Genomic DNA, 7,192 nt, shown 5'->3' with positions numbered 1-7,192 from the left:
CACTAGTAGTATTCTATCCGTTACCTGCTCTATGTTGACTACGCTTCTTCCTACCTCTTCATTTAATACTATGGCAACCCCTCGTTGGCTCTCGTCCCCACCGCTGTATATTATTCTATACTTATCACTCCAGTAATCCCCGCTATCTTTCCATCTCACCTCGCATAGACCTAAAATATCTATATTTCCCCTTTCCATCTCTCGCTTAACATTCTCCAATTTCCCTGTCCTCATCATTGTCCTAACATTCCACGTTCCTATTCTAACTAATTTTGTCTTCTTCTCCTGCGTCTTCTGTCCTGCTGCTGCTGGTTTTCCCTTGCAAGGGTTTCGTGGGATGACGACCACGGAAGCCTTGCCTCCCCCGCTGCCGGGCACGACACACGGCCCATTGGGCCGAGCCCCGTGGTTGCCAGGACTCAAATTATCTCTATTGTCCATCATATTTTTCTAGGGAATGATAATTGAGGTGGTTTCCCGTTGCCTTCCTCAATAGTGTTTTTAACGTGACACCATCACTTACTGGCCGCCCCACTGGGGTCAGACGCCATTGCAGCCGCCTCACTGAGGAACAGACGCTGCGTGGACTACCTTTCGTCTGGCTCCTAACCTTCGACCTTTCTGGCATGGGTGACCCTACCAGGAGCAATAATTATTACTCCCGCCAGCACAGCTCTAGGGGTCATCGGAACGCACAAGCCCTTCCACCACGTCAAGGTTGTAGTCCGGGGAGGGATATATATATATATATATATATATATATATATACATATACACACACACACTTATACATATATATAGTGATATATATATATATATATATATATATATATAATGAAGACTGTAATAGAGGGGAGAATGTTAGGCAAACGAGGAAAGGAAAGGAGCAGGATAGGGATGTTGGACGGGATGAAGGGAGGAAGGAAGTACTCAGAGATGAAGAGGGGCCTGATGTAGAGTAGACTGCTGGATTTTGTGTTTTGTTAAGATTCACAAAATATTTATTTGGTTAGTGTGTATATCCAAAAACCTACCTTAACCGGTAGATTACCTCATAATAACAATAATAAATAAATATATATATGTATATATATATAAATTTATATATATATACACCTATACATACATACATACAATATATGTCTAGCGTAATGAACCCCAAAATAAGTGTGAGATTTCAAAGATAATAAAAATCCTATTATTTTCACTACATATATACACATATATAGACATATATATGTACGATTCTATTCTAACAATAAGCAACTCTGGAAATGATACTGCATTATTTTAATAGATTGAAAGTTAACTATTATATTCTGAATGGTTAAGCGTGTATGGAAAGTACTTTTAATAAAGTTATTATTATTGAGTTCCTGAAGTCAACAACATTAGCGGTTCCGATTCCGATTCGACAACCTTTTTAATGGAAACGCAATCTTGCGGAAAATGCAATTTGCAGAGTTAACCGATGTCATATTTGAGATACGGATAAAGAAGCCAGTTATTCTTAAAAATTATGCCTGACCGAATGAATAATATTTGTCTTTATGTTCACAATACTTGTGCAAAAACTTTCCAAGTCTTCGTGTTCTAAATTTGAAAATTTTCCGATCCTTATTTTTCCCCAACTTAAGTGATCGGTGAAATAGTATAAAATATGAATCAGTGTTATTGTAGAATAAAATATGATCGCAGTGGAAAAGTATTGCATCGGTGAAGAAGCTGCTGGAGATGATATACACCGAGTTCACTTCATCTTTTATATTTTCTCTCTGGTATTAACCTAGCTCTGGTGGACAGGAGAAATCGGATGATTGAAGAGTTGAAATATTGACTCGCACAAACATTAGTTTTAGATCGAATGCTTTTATGTAGTAAGAAAATGGAATAACTACAGAGGAGTGTAAACTTCAATAGACAAAACGGTTCCTTCCTTTAAATTATTCGCATCATTATTGAACCTGAACGTTAGATGGTACTTAATATTAAACCAATATAAATTACCGTCTAACTCCCCATAAATGTCTTCCAAGTATCCAAATTGCGAAATATTAACACAAAACCCGTCATTACATGATAAAAATTTGATTAAATTTGATTCTCGAAGCTATAACGTTCAAAGAATGAGGTCGAGGGAAGACCCGCGGGAGGACTTTGATTCAGGTTATCCTTTTATTTATTTCGAATGATCGTGGCTAATTCCCTCCCGCACATAATTGATCACTACTAATTGGGAATTATTAGTAGAAGTATAGGTCGAATATTATATTCTTAGATATGTATTACATTTTAGAATTTCTTGTCGCTTCTCTTCCCGCCTCTCACCAAATCTACATACGAGATATGAAAGCACGCGCAAAAATGTCCTTATTTAGGACGACGGTAACCGTTAGTGGGCATTGTAGTAGAGTTGAACTTAACTGAATCGACCCATTTCTTGTCAACCTTGCATGAACCCTGAAAACCATAAAGAAACGCATGGTAGGAAATAAATATAAAAGAAGACTAAAAAACAAGACAAAGAATGAATTATGAGAGGCGGATGTTGGAATATGTAAATGAAAAGAACTATGAAGTGATGAAGAAACAGCATTGAATTAATTCACTAAGGCTACTACCAACCAATCTTAATGTTGGAGATACACAATGAATTCTATTGATTCTTCAACTAGTAGGTGTAGAATCCGCACTAAAATTATGGTAAACCTTTAATAGAGAGACGTATTTATGCTTAAAATATCGAAAAATGTACTCTTTGACTATCTGCCATATTTTTTACGTTTTCTTTCGCCTGTTTCGCTTGAAATAAACTACAAGTTTTTACATGCTTGTAAAATGAACAATACAGGCATAATTCTGAATTCTCCATACTGGACTGCCTACTAGATGTTAATGCTTTTTTAAAAAAATGAAAAAATGAGTGAATAAACTGTCCTAAATTCAATTTCAATTCCACCACGCTAAACGCTTCAACGCATGACGTAATTCTAAAGTGTAAAGCGTTGAAACACGTAGTTTTGTCGAAGTGAAATCACATTCTGGATAGTGCGATCGCATTTTTAATTTAAATAAATGAAAATTCCATGAAACATTCCAAATATTCCATGAAACAACGCCTAGCACTCTTGATTCTGTTAGTTAATGCTATCCATCACTGCGCACGAGTGCTGGTATAGATGGAGCATGAACACTTAGCTCGCAATCCCTGGTGTGCGGAAGTAAGGCATGCCTAAGGGTTAATTTGGCAATACAATCATTTTTTGCTGAATTTGTAATTTAGATACCACCTGGCGCGCAGCGAATAGACTCCAAGACAGGAACGGAAACATTTCGGTTACATTAAATTGTCGCAGGGTTTCACCCAGGGGATAACAAACACTCGGGTGGGAATGGATAATAAAAATGTGAAAGAAAAGAAAAGGTTAAGTGGCTACGCTGCGAACTTCATTCTGTGTGTAAACAAACCAGTCGATTGCGATTGTCGGCTCGCGTGTTTCTCGAGTGACCGCGCCTGTCTCCTCTCATCTTCGTCTCGCCCACTCGATCCCCTTTTATTCTGCGTCAACTCTTTTCATCTTTTTCGCCTCTCATTCCCAGGAAATGTGTGTACGCGTCGGTCTCACCTTTTGCCTCCCCCCTCGACACCCCACTCCCTCGAGCGACGAGTGATGAGGCGGGCGAGATTGTGGAGTCCCGGGGGAGCGCGCGCCCGAACACGGGAGTGTTTTTGTGTGTGCGAGATTGTGATTGGAATCAAAGAATCCTCGCTCGGCTGCGCGCGTGCTTGCAGGAATGCGTCTCGCTCGCACGGCTGATTCCATTCGTTGGGGCCGGAGTTGGGTGGGAGTGACGTACTTTGGGAAAGGGGGCGGAAAGACGAGGTTGGTTGTCGGGGGAGGTGCGAGGCACCCACACGCTCTGTACTCCCGTTTTACGTCTTCCGCGGTGGGTGAGAGAGAAAGGGGGTTTCTCTCCTCGAGGCCCCTTTCATTGAAAGAAATTCTCTATTTGAAGAGGAGACTTTTTTTTGTCTTTTTTGTTCTTCTTGAAAATTGCCTATCAGTTTCAGTTTCGCTCTGCCTGACTGTGAGCAGCAAATGCCAGGAGACAGGTGACATTTGACTGGGAGATTGTACTTTGTCCTTTGCAGGCATTAATTTGGAATTTTTCGACTCTCAGAAGTTCTAGCTTGTTTAATGGAGTACGCTGCCTTGGAGTTAATATTGTTCGATTTCCCAGCCCAGTTAGTCCTGATAGTTTTGTGCGGCCAAAATGTCAGTAGTTCATACTGAACTCATATTGTATATAATAGTATTTGGTATTTTATCGGGGTACCAAGAAGAATAAATTTGTTATCAATTTTATGTATGATTATAATTTGTTACTAGCCCTGTAAAAATTAGTTTTTTGGTAAATTATGTATGTTTGCTAAGGTTTTAAAATGACATTTATCTTTAAGTGAAATATGTTTTTAATTCGATTCGGATGCATGGTCTCCTTGTGAAGTGATATTATTTGAATTCTCCTCAATTGAATTTCCAAATTAATTTTGTATCCGCCAAAAAAGTGCGTAAATCTTTCTATGAGACTCTTTAATATGCTTTTATCTTTCTTTCCCAATTAGGAATCAGGATTTACACCTAGTAACATAGGCAAATTTTTCTCTAGGATTAACTTTAATTGTATGTTTCGTTCTTGATTGTTAATTTCTCATCAGGAATCAATGGCATGCGAGCTGATGAACATTTTACGATGGACACCATTTTCTGCTTCACTATCAGGAACATAACCGAAATATAATATCGTGACTGGAATTACTATTTCTGGGACTGCATGTCTTAAAATTCGTAAACGCTGGAATCAAAGATTCTATAAGCATTTAACTTGTTCATTATTTTATTTCGTAAATAAATACCACCTTTAAATTTCCATTTAAAGATTGAGATATACAAACTTCATTTCCTTTGCTATACTCGTTGGGCGTACTTAAGATAAGGGAGGTTTTTTCTGTGATTTGAATTTCCAGAGATAAGAAGTAAGGAGCAGTTATTAAGGAAACTTCTCTCGAACAATGAGAACTTTGGGTTTTTGTTTGAGGTGTGATTTTGAAAAATGAAGATAAATGCAGAAAATGGCCAAAATTCGCAGCAAGGATAAAAAGTTTCAGGCCACATCAATTGCAAACATTGGAATATTCTCCCTGGAGCGTTTGTTTCTATTGTTTGAAAAGAAGGGAAGAATCAGCGGTTGTTATACTTTATAATTTTACCGGCATAGCGTCATTGAAGATTAGTGATATGAATTTAATGTATCTTGAGCATTTTAATGATAATTTCCAAATACTTCAATGAAAGCACTTCGTGCCCATGATGGTGATATGTTCATATTATTCTACAGTTACACTATTTCATGTGAGAACCTTTTGAGGAAAGAGGACTAACATAATTTCATATAGTATACATATAATGTTGACATTTCTCAAGCTACATTTCAGGGATCCATAACCCCGAAAACAGTCGGGATAAATCTCCAAACGGCCTAGCTAATGGTATTAAAAACCTAAAACATATTTTTGCATGTTGAATTCTGTATTTTTGATTCTAACAAAATATTTCATGAAAAAAAGTTAATCAGTAGTGGGGAAAAAAGTTGAATCTGATATTCCAATGATGTATACCCTCAAGTGACAGGTATTTTCGCCAAAATCATTTTCACTACGCTTTAAGGAGATTCCATCGATTAAAAAAATTTGCGCTGCGTAAAGCCACGCCCTGGAGTGTGCAAATCAACATTTTGAACTGATAACTAATATCTAATCTTTATGAAGTTGAAAAAATATTCCAAAATTCCTTCAAGCCAGAATATGCCTAGACGTTAAGGTATAAACAATTGAACACTGATTCGCGGCGAGGTAAATGAATGGTGGGAATAATTCGGATTAAGAGGCGGAGGAATTAAGTTCCAAAGCTCGGAAACCGCGCCCTTGAACCCCTCTTCAGGCTTTAATTAATTTACTTCCGCATTCTGCTCACTCAGTCGGTCTAGAGAATTATTCATCCCTTCCTTTTTCCAGATTTCACATTTTACCAACGCAATGCGTGAGTTTTTGAGTTTACATTAATCATAAAAGTTTAATGTAAACGTGTGTGTGTACATATAAATATATAAATATATATATATATATATATATATATATATATATATATATATATTTATGTATGTATGTGCATATATTCAATGCCAATGATAGGATTAGGATGATAACATTAGGAAACCTATTGAAAACTCTTTAAAGAACGATCAGAAGATTAGTGGTGAACGTGGAAGGACTGAGGTTCCAAGAAGTATGTCCGGAAATCATATTGGAGATCCTTCCTTCTGCTGAAGACTGTGGCCGCGCCGCCAAAATTGTGAAATTTTCATTTTTGTGCGAATTTCTTTTGGCGTCCTGCATATTTTTTTTTGTGTTTGTGTCATGACAGTGCAATCCAATTGCTAAAATTGGTGAGCGAGAGTAAGTTATAAGAAGTTAGCTCTAACGAACAAGGATGAAACACAAAAAAGAAAAAAACTCACATATTTTCGAATTTTCGGTTGCAAAAGACACATATTCCAAGGAAGAGGAATTCCTTCCTTCTCTTCATTGAGAAAGGTGGCTATTATACAAGGACGTTGAGAAAGGTGACGAGTACATCGTACATTATTATTCACTTCCGTGAAACTTTCACACAAATTTTATTTATGTATGTGTGTGTATTATATATTATATATATATATATACACACACACACACACTAATTCTTGATACACAAGCATTTCATTATCGTAAAAAAATATATAGTAAAGGTTAACCCAAATGTAGACAACTCACTTCAATATCTCGGTGGTCCCAGCTGGGTACCTTCCACCTTTACCAGTGCATGAGGAGTGTTTAACTCCTCGTATACTTAAGTCTACTCACTGACTCCACTGATACGAGTAGTCAGTGACTAGAACTAGACAAGTTAAGAGGAGTCACTGACTGAGTCAGTGAACTTAATTTTAATTGACTGAGTCAGTCAATGAAATATTTGAGTTAGTTGTTTTTATCCTTTTAGAGAACAATTAAATGACTATGCATCAAGAATAATTTAACTCTATAAAGGTGCTATCTGTACAATATATTCATATACTATGTAATAGATTATTA

The sequence above is a fragment of the Hetaerina americana genome, unplaced genomic scaffold (genome assembly GCF_022747635.1).
Source record: "Hetaerina americana unplaced genomic scaffold, ioHetAmer1.1.p SCAF_10, whole genome shotgun sequence".
Taxonomy (NCBI): domain Eukaryota; kingdom Metazoa; phylum Arthropoda; class Insecta; order Odonata; family Calopterygidae; genus Hetaerina; species Hetaerina americana.
Note: the sequence above shows the minus strand (reverse complement) of the source record.